The sequence below is a fragment of the Cynocephalus volans genome, chromosome 4 (genome assembly GCF_027409185.1).
Source record: "Cynocephalus volans isolate mCynVol1 chromosome 4, mCynVol1.pri, whole genome shotgun sequence".
Classification (NCBI taxonomy): domain Eukaryota; kingdom Metazoa; phylum Chordata; class Mammalia; order Dermoptera; family Cynocephalidae; genus Cynocephalus; species Cynocephalus volans.
Window position 1 is genome coordinate 136108916 of NC_084463.1, and position 13893 is coordinate 136122808.

Genomic DNA, 13893 nt, shown 5'->3' on the forward strand with positions numbered 1-13893 from the left:
CTTACTTTGACAAAAATGCACATGTGGCAATTAGTTAACCATTTATCCCACTTGAGCTGATCACTGCAGCAGCAACCTAAAAAGTTTCCAAGGGGAGTCTGAAGGTAAGCTGAGGTAAAATGGAACCTAAACCACCCCCTTCCTGTTTTATGGATAAGAAGAAAAACGAAGCACTAAATTCAGATTATTAATTTGAACAGATTAATTGATTCAGGGAATGACAATGCTCCATCTAAGAGCAAGGTCTGACAGGGAAGAAATATGTTTGTCATTGCAGGGGCTGTTTCTTTTTAGTCATAGAATCTTTCTAAAAAATTAATTTTGTCATATTAATGGAGATCATGATTGTACCCAAGTGTTTACTGTGGGAATAAGTGTAGCTAATCTCCCCAAAATTGTGATAAACACTTGTACAAGGTGGCAGCATTCAGTACTGATAGTCAGCCTCTTAAAAAATCTATGCTTTCTCTATCTCACAGGCCTTGGACTTAAAAACCAAATTCGAATGCCTCAGATCACTTATACTTTCTAATATTCTCAATGGGTGTAAAAAGTATATAAAAATAATCTTTCAGAAACTGAGTCTCTTAAACAAAAGCATTATTTTTAAATAAATTGATATGGAATTTGTCACATCATAAAAACATGAGTGGATGTAAAGAGCTATCTCAAAAGCAGTATGTGAAAAATAAAACAATGTTGCATATCTTTCATGGTAATGGGCCAATCAAAATAAAAATTCAGCTCTTGAATAGATGTAATTTTCTAGGAGAAGGGAAACATTGTCTTTATATGAAACATTTTTAGCAGAATACTGCAGGTTTTATACAATCCATTAAGAGGTTAGCAGTACCTAAGGCAATGCATAGGGTCTGGTAAGAAAAAAAAGGTCGACTCTCCCTAAATACTATAATAATTACAAAGGTGGAAAAAACAGTGAAAAAAAAACATATTCCCCTTAAAAATTGAATGTGAGTGTCCCGTGAGACCCTAAGAAGCAGGAAATGAATACTGTCACTGCCTGTTTATAGTGTTCAGGCTGAGCACTATGGGTATAACTTGGTGTGGCAGGAAGAGCAGATCCTTGAAATAAAGGCTGGCCTGGACTCAAGTCCTTCTGCACAAATTTCCTAGTGTGTGACCTTGGGCCACTTAGTGAGCCTTTCTCAGCCTTTTGTTTTCATATCTAAAACCTGGAGATGGTAACAATAGCTGCCTTGGAGAAAAAAATTACATGAGACATTTTTGAGGCTGCTAGTGTGTTTCTGAGAATTCCCACCCTCCAATAAATTTTAGTATTCTATTCTCACCCGGGTTAAGGAAAAAAAATAACTAGTCTAAATTTTTTTAAATGATGACTTCTATCAGTAGCTCTTATGGGGCACTTCACATGGGCTCCATACCAAGGCCTGGACAAGCCTCTCTGTCCTCTTTATGACATTACCATGTCTATAGCTACATCTGTAAGCCATTTCTCTCAACCAAAACATTTTTATCTTTTCCTTTGTCTCTGATTCTGTTTTTTAAAAAATTTTTTGATAGCTGGACTTCTCATTCATTTCTCTGTTCGCAAAGCATTCTGTCCCATTTTTCACTAGATAGCAAGCAGATGGGAGTGATTCTTTTACTCCCCACAAAGTAAAGGTTGATTTTAGTGGCAAAAGAGAAACTAAATGGTTATAGAATCTTCTATGAAAACCAAAAGAAAAGAAAGAAAGAATAGAGGCAGCAGTTCCACATGTTGGGTAAAAGCCTGTGCTTTGAAATAAACATATCTCATTTCAGATGTGAACTCCACTAATTGTTAATGTGGTGACCTGGGGGAAGCCATGAAACCTCTGAAAATCAAGGCCCTCTGTAAACACAAGAGAAATAATCCCACCTCATGGAACAGATGTAAGGCCTTGTTAGACAATATTAGGTACCTAAACTCTTTACCATAATACCTACATATAGTATACCTGATAAATACATTAAGCTGATAAATCATACCTATTATTATTGTCACCCACACTGAATACAGTATTTTACAAATTTAGTACTTAATCTTTCTCGCATGTCTTATCTATGACATAACATAACTGGGAGCCAGGGTGCGTGTAGGAAAGTTTTATTTTTCCCTAGAGATTAAAAAGCCTCTTGATGAGATTTTATTTGTTGAAATATTCTTTGTTTTTCATGATATTTCAGGAATGATGAAAACATAGATGGAGCAAGTAAACAGCCAGAGCAGTCAATTCCTTCCATCTCCTGCCTTCAGATATTTATTAAGTTATCACCATTTTCTAGGCTAGGTATCAGTTGCATTTGTATTCAGGGTTGACAGAAAAGTGTACCCAGTTGGTTTTGTCTCCAACACATATTCCAAATCTATCTGCTGGACTTTTTATTTTCACGGCCACGCCCAAGATGGAGCCCTTGTTATGGGTAATCAGGATGATTGACTCCCCAGACTGGTCTCTCTGCTTCCACTTTTGCCTGCCATCCAGTCTATTATCTACCGACAGCCCAAACAGTATACTAAAAATATTTACCTGGTACAGTCACGCCCCTCCAGAGAAGTGTTCAGGGGTCCGGTCACACAGGGACTCATAGGACATAGTTAGGGTTTGAAATAAGAGGGCACTTCAAAAAGTTCATGGAAAGATTCATATTATCTTTTAATTGTATTTTTCCATGACTTTTTCAAGTACCCTTATATTTCAACCACTAGCTATGGCCTATCTATACCCTGTGTGACTGGGACCTTGACCACTTCTCCAGCCTCATATCTGACATCATGCCCCTGCATTAGGCTCCAGTCACATCAGTCTGCACCAAACCCCTCCCTCCAAAGGGCCAAGCTGCACCCACCTTAGGCCTGCTGTTCCCTTAGCCTAGAAGTTTTGGCTATCCAGTCTGGGAATGGTGGTTGCTTCCCATCCCATGGGTCATGTTTAAATGTTGTCACCTCAGACAGGCCTTCTTAGACAAACAAAAACAAAAACAAAAACAAAAACCCTTTCTAACACTGTTCCATTGTCTTCTCCACAGAGCACATTATCTATCTTATCAGAAGCACTAATCACAATCCGTAATTTACCTTTTTTTATTTTTATCATCTGTTTCTAAGCCCCAGGCAAAAGAGACCCAGCATGTCATATTCTCAACTGTACTGTCTAGAGGGGCACTGCACAGAACAGTACATCCATCAATACTTGTTGAATAAAGAAAGAATCAAAACATTTGCAAAACAAAAGGAAAAAGTGCTTTATATTTTCTTCTAGTAAGAGTGAGTGGAAATGCAATTTGTTAGTAAAAATGCATTTTATGATCATCAGGAGAGGGTGTAATATATACATACTTGGAATTAGACACTAGCAACAAATTGCTAAACAAGAAGAGGTGATGCTTTTGCCTCCTCCAGACTCTTTTGAGTTCCACAGGGCCGTGGATTAGCAGAGTATGATTGGCACCCTTCAGTGATGTGGTTTCCTCACTGTAGGCGTCCACCTCAGGAGAAAGGCTTTTCCTGCAACACAACAAACAGCACAGGATATCTAGCCTATGGTCAAATATAGGATTGAGTTTATGCCAAATTTAAAGGGAGACGCAATGCTAAAAATTCTAGTCTCAGTTGTTAAGTTAGCTTAATTTGTTAGAGCATGGTGCTGATAACAACAAGGGCAAAGGTTCAGATCCCTTTACCAGCCATCCACCAAAAAAAAAAAAAACCCACAACCTCAGTTCTCCAAACAGGGCTTCACAGCTCAAACTTGGGAGTGACGGAGTTATAGTTTTTAAAGCTATCAGATGAGATGAGGTCACTTAGGGAGTTAGAGAACAGATTCAAAGACGGCCTGGGACATGTCAACTCTTAGAGGTAGGGAAAACAAGAAAGCAACGAAGCAGATCACAGGCTGTCAGGGAAGGGGAGAGTGAAGGTTAAAGAGTATCACAGGTAGGGCACAACCAGCCATATCAAATGTTATAGCAAGGCCAAGGCAGATGATTACTGAGAATTGACTATTTGGTTTAGTAACATGGAAGACATGGGTGACCCCAACAAGAACAACTTTGGTGGAATGATGGGAGAAATGCTTATTTGGAGGACTGTGGTAGGCAGAATGCACGCCCCCATCTGCCAAGATCCTCATGCCCTAATCCCTGCAATCTATAAATATATCATGTGGCAAAAGAGACTTTGCTGATGTACTTAGTGCTATGAACCTTAAATAGGAAGATTATATTAGTGGGCCCAGTCTAATCACATGAGCCATTAAAATCAGAGAACTTTGTCCAAATGGAGTTAGATAGATGGCACAAAGGGGAAGTCAAAGAAATTTGGAGTGTGAGAGAGACTCAACCTACCACTGCTGGCAGGGGCCACCTGGAAAGCATAAGAAGGAATACAGCCAGCCCCTAGGAGCAAACACCAGCCTCCAGGTGGTAGCCAGCAAGGAAAGGGGTATCTCAATAACTAAATTCAACCTCAAGTAAATGAATTCAGCCAAAAACTTGAATGAGCCAAGGAAAAGATTCTTTCCCAGACCTTTCAGTAAGGAAAGCATCCCTGCCAACACCTTGATCAGCCTTATGGGATGCTACATAGAGGACCCAGTCAAGCCAACCTGGACTTCTGACCTACAGAATTATACCACAATAAGTTCCTTTTGTATTTAGCCACTAAGTCCATGCTAATTTGTTATAGCTGCATCAAAACATGAATACAGACTTTGGTACTTTAGGTGTTCTAATAAACACCTAAAAATGTGGAAGTGGCTTTGGAATCAGCAGTAAGTGGAGGTTGGAAGAATTTTCATAATGGTGGGGGGAAAAAGCCTGGATTGTTTTGAACAGACTGTTAGTAGAAATATGGACATTACTCTGCTGGTGAGAGCCCGGAAGGAACTGAGGAGCATTATGGAGAACACCTAGGTAGTCCTACGGAATGCCTAAATCATCACAAACTGTGGGAAGAAATACGGATTTGAAAGGCACTTCTGGCTTAGAAGAAACACATTACTGAAAACAGGAGGGAAGGGAGATCCTTGTTATAAGTGGGCAAAAAGCTAGTGGACTTGTGCCCTGTAGATATTTGGAAAGCAGACTTTTCAAATGGTAAACTCAGATATTTAGGTGAAGAGATTTTCAAGCAAAGTGTTGAAAGGGGTGGCCTGTTTCTTTTTCCTTGCTGCTTATATTAAAATGTGAGAAGAGAAAGATAAATTGAGAGAAGAATTGTTAAATGAAAGAGAACAGAAATTGGGGAAATTCTCAGGCTGTGCAGATGCAGAAGATGATAAAATTAAGAGGATGTTTCAGAAAGTACATCATAGAGAAAAAGCTGAGTGTGTGGCTGTACAACCTATTAATAAAACTTCATAAAGTTGTTCAGTCACACAAAAGGCTCTTTGAAGAGATTAAGGGAATGCTCACAGATTCCTTCAACCTAACCAGAGTGACTCTAAAATGCTTAAGGGCATTGTCCCTTGGCTATCAGGGAAGAAGAAAAAAGAAAAAAGAAAAATTTTCTCAGAAAGATTGGTGAACTGACTTCTATCTGTTGAAGGGAATACCAGCGACAACCGTGGGGACATACACAGTTTGTGAGAATTTTATATCAGGAGAAACACTGCCAGGTTGGACTGAATGGGATAGAAAGAGCACAGAATGAAAGAAACCCATCAGAACTCCCAAATCCTACTGATATAAAATAGACTAATAAAACTACTCAACGGTAAATATGTGCTATTTTTCATTAAAAAGTAAGGGTGATGCAGAAAGCAGTGCCAAAATCCAGAGGGAAGAACCAAATGCCCAGAGAGTGGAGCCAAGGGCTGCAGAGGACTATGCTTGGAGCATCCTTGGAGATATTCCTTTAAAGATGATAATCCAATATATAATATACCTTGCATACACAATATGTGTCAAGAGACCATCCAAAATTTAGAATACTCATGTCTCTGATCTGGCAAAATTCCAATGATAGTAATACAACAGAACTTGTAATCTGGAAAAAATAGTATCTATTTATAGAATTGTAATAAAAGTTAAGATGAACTAAGATATCAAAAGTGTTCTTAAACTCTAAAGTTCTCCATAAATATTTGCTGCTAGTTAATTCTGATTATCAGTGACAGGTATGTCCTTTGAGAAAAATTTTCTGCTCCATTTTTAAAGGAAAAATATAATTACATGTCCCTAATATTTTATGCCAATTTATACCTTTAAAAAGTATATTCCCATTAAATCACCTAATAGATATTTACTTTTCTTAAGCCACCACACTGCACTTTGCAGACTCAGATAGATCTGATAGTTTTTGCTCACCAAGCACTTAAAATCTGATAAAAAAATTAAAAAAGACTGTGGTCCAACATATACAAAACAAAATATGAAGATGTGCAAGGAAGAATTATAATTTGATTTCACATTAGCATAAACATTTAGATAATTGAGGATTCTGAAAAATTGACTCCCATATGATCTAAATCAATATACAAATTTGGAGAAAAAATTGCTAAAGAACACCAAATAATACCGGAAACATCAGAAAGTTTCTAAACACAAGAAGTCCTTACATATCATTTGGTTGAGCTAAAAGCAAGCTCCATCAGGACTCTGTTGTCATAATAGTTAAAACCAACATGGATTGAAGGCAACATAAGTTTTATAAATGGGGCAGACATTTTCATAGACCTACAGAAAATTATCTCTCATGGAGCCCAGAAAGCCTGCTCTCTTAAGTTCAGCAGCACTAAATCTTATGGAAATGACTAGTTTTCCATGAAACCAGGGCTGAAGTCGAGAATTAGTTCATGTTTTAGAGGAAATAAGACAGAATAATTCCTGGGACTGCCAGTCTGTTTTGACAATCAAAAAGGATATATTAAAAGACTATCTTGTGCAGTGAAACCTTGAATGACCACCAAAAAACTCAGAGTGCTTTTTGAGCGATGTGAACATCTTTTTTCCCTTAATTCTTAGCACTGAAAATTAGTTATGTCTGTAAAACTTGGCAGAGCACTGTAGACAAATCCATGAAGCCTGAGGATCTCCCGCAGTCAGGACCACTAACCGTTATGATGTCAAGATTCCAAAGCTCATGCCATAACTGACAAACTGACCTACTTGCTTCCTTCATTTTGCCTCAGTCTTTTAACTTTTTAAAATTAACTTTTTAAGGTAATTGTACATTCTTTTTCTCATTTTATTTTTATTGAAACATAGTTGGTTGGACATATCTGTGGGGAACAGAGTTGGATATCAACACCTGTGTGCAATATGTGATGCTCAGATCAGGATAATTAGTATATTCAACATTATACCATGTAATTATTTTTCATGACTCTTTACCAGTTCCTCCCATACCCCCCCCACTCCCCCTTTCCCACCTCTAGTAACCTCAGTTTTGTTTTCTCCTTTTGAAAGTTCAGCATATAATTGTGATTGCTGTATCTTTCTTCTTTCATGTATTTGTTTATTTCTTTAGCTCCTACTTATGAGTGAGGACATGCAGTATTTCTCTTTCTGTGCCTGACTTGTTTCACTTAACATAATTTTCTCTAAGTTCATCCATGTTACTGCAAATGGCAGTATTTCATTCTTTTTTTATGGGGGGTAGTATCCCTTTCTCTCTCTCTCTCTCTCTCTCTCTGTGTGTGTGTGTGTGTGTTTTCTTGATCCAGGTGTCCAGCGATGGACAGTAAGGTTGATTCCAACTCTTGGCTGTTGTAAATAGAGCTGTGATAAACATGGGAGTGCAGGTATCCCTTCGACATGGCAAATTCACGTGGAGTTGTAAGAAGTGATGCAGAGAGATCCCATCAGCCTTTCATTAAGTTTCCTCCAATGGTAATATCTCCCAAAACTATAGTACAGTATCATAACCAGGATATTGACATTGATATAATCAAGACACAGGACATTTCCATTACCACAAGAATTTTTTATATTATTATTTTACATCCACACCAACTTCCTTCCCACCTCCACCATCTTTTTTAATACCCAGCAACCACTAATATGTTCTCCATTTCTATAATTTTGTTTTTTCAAGAACTTTATATGACTGGGATCATACAGTAGTTTTGTATTTTTTTTTTTAACTCAGGATAATTTAAGATTCAACTGGATTATTGCAGGTATTTACAGTTCATATCTTTGTATTGCTTAGCAGTACTTTATGATACAGTTGTACTATAGTTTGTTTGACCATTTGAGATAGGAAGTGCTCAGTATGCATATGTTCAGGTTTCAGGACACAGCTCTGAGTTTCAAGTCAATCCCCAAGGCCTCAAGCCCCTTCTTTAAGCCCTCCCCTAGAGAAGAGTCATTGCTGCTCATTGCACGCATTTGTGGTACAAATACAGAGAGATTGAGACTATAGAGGGAAGACATAAATAGACAAAATAGACAAATTCACAGAAGCAAAGAGTACAACAGCAGTTGTCAGGGGCTGGAGATGTTGGTAAAGGGTACAAACTTTCATATATGCAAAATGAATATGTTCTGGAGATTTAATGCACAGCACAGCAATGTGACTATAATTTAACGATACCATATTGTATACTTGAAATTTGCCAGGCAGTCAGATCTTAAGTATTCTCACCACAAAAGGAAAACGAATATGGTAACTATGTGAGGTGATATGTATATATATTAATTAGCTTGGTTGAGGTGATTCTGTCACAAGACATACATATATCAAAACATGAACTTGTACACCTTCAATGAATATAATTTTTAATTGTCAATTATTCCACACTAAAGCTGAAAAGAAAAGAAATTAAAGTCTCTATACATGGTTGAAATAAAAGAAAATGTAAAAAACCTTTTAAAAAGAAATTTTTAAGAGAAGTCTCTTCCCTTGAGGAGTACACAGGGTGGTTTAGCATAATGGATAAGGGCACAAACTACCTCCATGTGATTCCTGGCTCCCTTGTGCACCAATTTTGTGATTTTGAGCAAGATTTCTTAAACTCTCTGTGCTCTATTTTCTCATCAATAAACTGGGAATGAAAATAGTACCCACAAATACTTAGGGATAAAGTGAGATAATACACACAAAAAGGCACTTTGCACAGTCACTAGCACATTAGAAAGGCTCCATAAATGTGAACTGTCATTATTGTGACATAAGTTGTGTCTTGAAGGAATGATAGAAGTTTGTCAAGGAAACAAGGAAGGTAAGAGCAAGGCAAAAAACCCCAAACAAACAAACAAACAAACAAACAAAAAAACCAACCCAACAATATTATTTATAAAGTCTCAGAGCATGAGAATGCTTGGAACATTTAAGGGATCACAAACGGGTGCTCACAGTGCGATTTTGGCAGCAGTGGGAGCTGGAGCTGGAAAGATGAGCTAGGCCCAGTTTACCAAGAACCTTTAAACCCTGCTAAGAGTTTGGACTTCAACCCAGGGACAGTTTAAGCAAGAAAATAACATGATGCAATTAGCATTTCAAAAAACATAGTCTTCCATTGCAGATTGGTTTTCCCAGGAAGTGACTCTACATTGCACATTAGTTTACAAGAGGTTTGCTAAGGAGGACCCATGGGACCAATCCCTGGGAAAGAGAGAGGAAGGAAGCAGGATTGGGCAGAGGGAGGAGTCAGGCTGCAATGTCGTCTGTATGATGCATTCCTGACCCTTGGGGTAATCAGGAGCTAGAACGTTCTTCAGAATTGTCCCAAGTTGGGGTGATAAGTCCAGGACGCTCTACCCTGCATTAATCTTCATTGCATGTGGGCCACCCTAAGTGAGGGGATTGACCTTGGGTGAGCCAACCCCCTGTCAATAAATCCTTCATCAAAGGGGGACAGGGAGAGCATCTCCATGTTCACCACATCTTTTCTATTAAAGACAAAAAATGACAATGACCCAGGAAACCAGGAAGCTGAGCTAGAGGCTTCAGATGCCCTGCCAGGATTCTACACACCAGTATAGCAACATGCACGTGAGTGCATACACCACACACACACACACACCCCAGTGTCTAAAAATAAAAAAAAAATTCCTAGGAGAAAGCCTTATTCTTTTATTCCAGCTAGATAAACCCAGAAGCCTCCCCTCTCTCCCTAGGCCTTCAGAGCCCTTCCAGCAGAGACAATTTTATTTATGATACCTAACGATACCTGAAAAGAAAAACAGCCCAGCCAGGGAGAAATGAGAAGCTCGGCTAAGAATCTTCAAGGCTCCACAATATATTTCATACTCTTTTTTCTGGGCAAAAATTTCCAGTTAGAAAATTCTTACAGCTCAATTTGTCTCATGTTAGTTTTTCATTATTCCCATTTTTTTTAAGTACACACATCCTCGTGACAAATCATCATTTTCTCTGATTCATGTGTTTAATTAGTGTAGATATTAACTTGAGCTGCCTGACCCATGACAGTGAATAAATGGGCATCTCCATCTGAAGTTACCTAAACTTTCCAGTATTAAATTAGCCTTTCACAGACATCAAATGGCTGGCATGGGGGATGACTTCTTAATGTTTCTATTTGTGTGATATAGAAGCCTGAGAGTTGCGGGTTCCTCTAAGCTTGTAAACTTGCTGGAATGAGCTACATCACAAGTGACAGTTCAGGAGAGCAGGATGCAGCATCAACATTAGATCTGAAATGCCAAAGACAAGAGTGAAACAAGACTAAGGGCCTAAGCAACCTAGAATGGACATTTAAGAGCCTGGAAGGCATTTGGGACAATATATCCTCTGCTCTCATTTTTCAAAAGGGAAAAAATTAAGCAGGAAAAGGTAGAGTGAATTGCCCAGATGGCTCAGTCTGTTAAATAGGGAAGCTGAGAAGCTGAGACACAAATTTCTTGGCACCCAGCACAGGGTCCTTTCCTCTACTCCACCTACAGGAAAATAGTAATGGAATATCAGGACATTTGCTAGAATTGGAAATATTTCCAGGCACATTTGGGCAGGATGTTATCAGAAATTTACAATAATCATAGCTTTTCATTTTCATTTTGTGGCTCACCAATGAAATGTTGGATTAGTTTAAAGCCAGAATGGAAAGCCCATGAAGATTTATGTGGAAGTGAGAGAAATTAATCATCCCACCCATCAAAGAGGCCATTGGGAGGCCTGCTCCCCTCTGGGTCTTTACAATTTATGAAATTGGAATTAATTCTATTATCCTCCATCACGTCACCAAGTTCACTTCTTTTCACTTTTCATAGTTTGTGTTCTTTTTTTAGTTTGTTTCCTTATTTATTGTCTATTCCCCTCACCCCCAGATTAAGAGGTCTAAAAGGGCAGGAAACTTGCTTGTTGTATTCATCCTTCTATCCCCAGCACACAGGAAGCACAGAAAAAAATAGTTGTTGAATACATAAATGTATGACAAGTGAATGAGCATACTGGACGTAATGATGATCATTAGCTACTTTTATCTGTCAATGGATTTTTAAAATTGTTTTAAGTTATTTTTTTCATTGCCAAATAAAAATTGTATTTACTTACAGTGTACAACCTGATTTTTGGTATACAAGGGTACATCAAAAAGTTCGTGGAAAAATAGAATTGGAAGATATGAATCTTTCCTTGAACTTTTTGAAGTACCCTCATATGTTACATTGCGGAATGGTTAAATCAAGCTAACTAAAATGTCCATTATCTCCCATAGTTATTTTTTGTGGTGAGGACATTTAAAATCTACTCTTGTGGCAATGTTCAAACATGCAATACATTGCTATTAAGTATAGTCACCATGTTGTACAATAGAGCTACTGAATTCATCTCTTCTGTCCAATCACTTGATACTGTGTTTCCTTTCTAATCATCAAGTGCCTTTTTTTCTATTCCTTCCCTCTTCTTATTTCCATTCTCCCCACCACCACCACCCTATCTCATCCTTATTCTTTAAATAGAGAAACTAAGATGCAGAATGTTCATGTTTTTATTCATTCTTGCACAGCTAATTAGAGACAGAATTAAAATAAAACCTGGACATTTATGGGTTTCTTTCTCTTTCTGCTGGACCACACTTCCTTACGTGCTCTTTGAGTCCTCTTTCCCTTTACACATACATATGTGTCTAGATGGTATTTCTCTATATAAATACTCATACGCACTTATATTCATTTCCACAGCATAGGAAGAAGACTATTTCCAAAAACTTGCTTGTTCTGTGAGCCACTAAGTTTCATAAGCTTCTCTAGGGGGGAAAAAGAGCCATCAGTACATTTGAGAAATGCTACCTATGTTATGCTCCTTGTGGGCATTCACAACGTATTTTAGAACCCCGAGCACTGTGTCATGAAACTATTTCATTTTGTTCGAGCCAATTTTCTCAAATTTATTTGACCAAGGGAACCTTTTTGTGAACCTAACACCCATTCACATCTCTGGTAACTAATGGTCCAAGGTATAGCTTGGAAAAAGCTAAGATAGAAGCTTATAAAAACAATGTGAAATCTCTGGCGGAAGTGTGACTCTCCTGTAAATACTGAGGTTGCACTAACCAGGAGCTTCGAATGCACGAACAAACCTACCTGTCCCTTTTAGGGAAGCTAAGCTCCAACCTGAGTATATTAGAAAAGTGGCAGAATCAGGGAAGAAAGTTACTATGCAGAGAGGAAAAGGCATTGAAGGGCAGCAGAACTTTTTGGTTCTTACCGTATTCATATCGTGCTCGACTGGATGCCTGCACCCTCTTCCTTTCCAGGGTCAACTAAGCCATTAATTATCAATCTAATTTCAAAAACCAACCTTGAAAAATCCATAACCAAGTGGACCGCCACCTTGATGTTTAGACACTGTACAAAATACTGCATCTTGTAACAAGTGATTTTTTTGGAGTAAGAACACTCCATCTGCAAACTTCTGGTTCCTCTACTTGGAATTGCTAACCAAGTGATTCTCCTTTATGATTCTCCTTTATGTGCTCATAGTTTTGTAACATCTCAACCTCTACTCCTCCTCCTCCTAGCACTATATACATGACTTTGGGTGAGAGAATTAATCACTCTGCGACTCCTTCTCATCTGTAACATAGGTTATATAAGGGGAAGGTATAAGGATGTCTGACATATACTCATCTCTCAATAAAATCGCTATTATTTTTATAGCCATCATCATCATCATCATCATTGTGCTGATTCTCCATGGATGATCAGTTTTCAGTTTATCATTTCAATAGTCTAGTAACCATCTGAATAAAAGCAGTGTCGGGCCTTAAAAACTAACGCCACCTTAAGTGACATTACAAGCGGCACCATAATGGGCCCACAAGGTTGTATTAATGTGGCAGCCTAAGATGGCGCTGGGAGGAAGCAGGGTGGGAGTGTCCGCGGGAACCTTGCCCTAGTCCTTATTGGCCAAATACACGCTTCCGCGCTCCTGGACACTGCATGATTGCAATAGCTAGGCGTTAAAATAGGATGCATGCTCTCTTGACCTTTAAGCTGATAGGATTATGTTAAAACCTCCCCTCCCCACCCCATCTGCCTATAAAAGCAAGTGCTTGTGCGATAATAAACGGAACTGCTGGACAGAACCCCCGTGGCGTCTGAGTGACCTTTAATGGGCTGGTTGGGGCTGGCGGCTGTGCTCACCTCTCTTCACTGTTCTCTTCCTCCATCTCCTCCCAACGGGGACAGGGGAAAGAGAAATCTGGGCAATCCTCCCACCCACCAGAAGGGACACCAAGGGAGGGACTGATAGCAAGGCAAGGGCTGTTCGGGTCAGCTGGTGGCAGACCCGACAAAGCAGAGTTTTTTTTTTTTTGTCTTTCTGTGACTGATAAGGGGATTGCAATCCTTGGCTCGGTGTCGCCTGCACCGTGCTCAGCCAGTGAGCGCACAGGCCATCCCTATATAGGATCCGAACCTGCGGCGGGAGCGCCGCTGTGCTCCCAGCACCGCCCTCTCTCGAGTGCCTCACAGGGTCGGCCC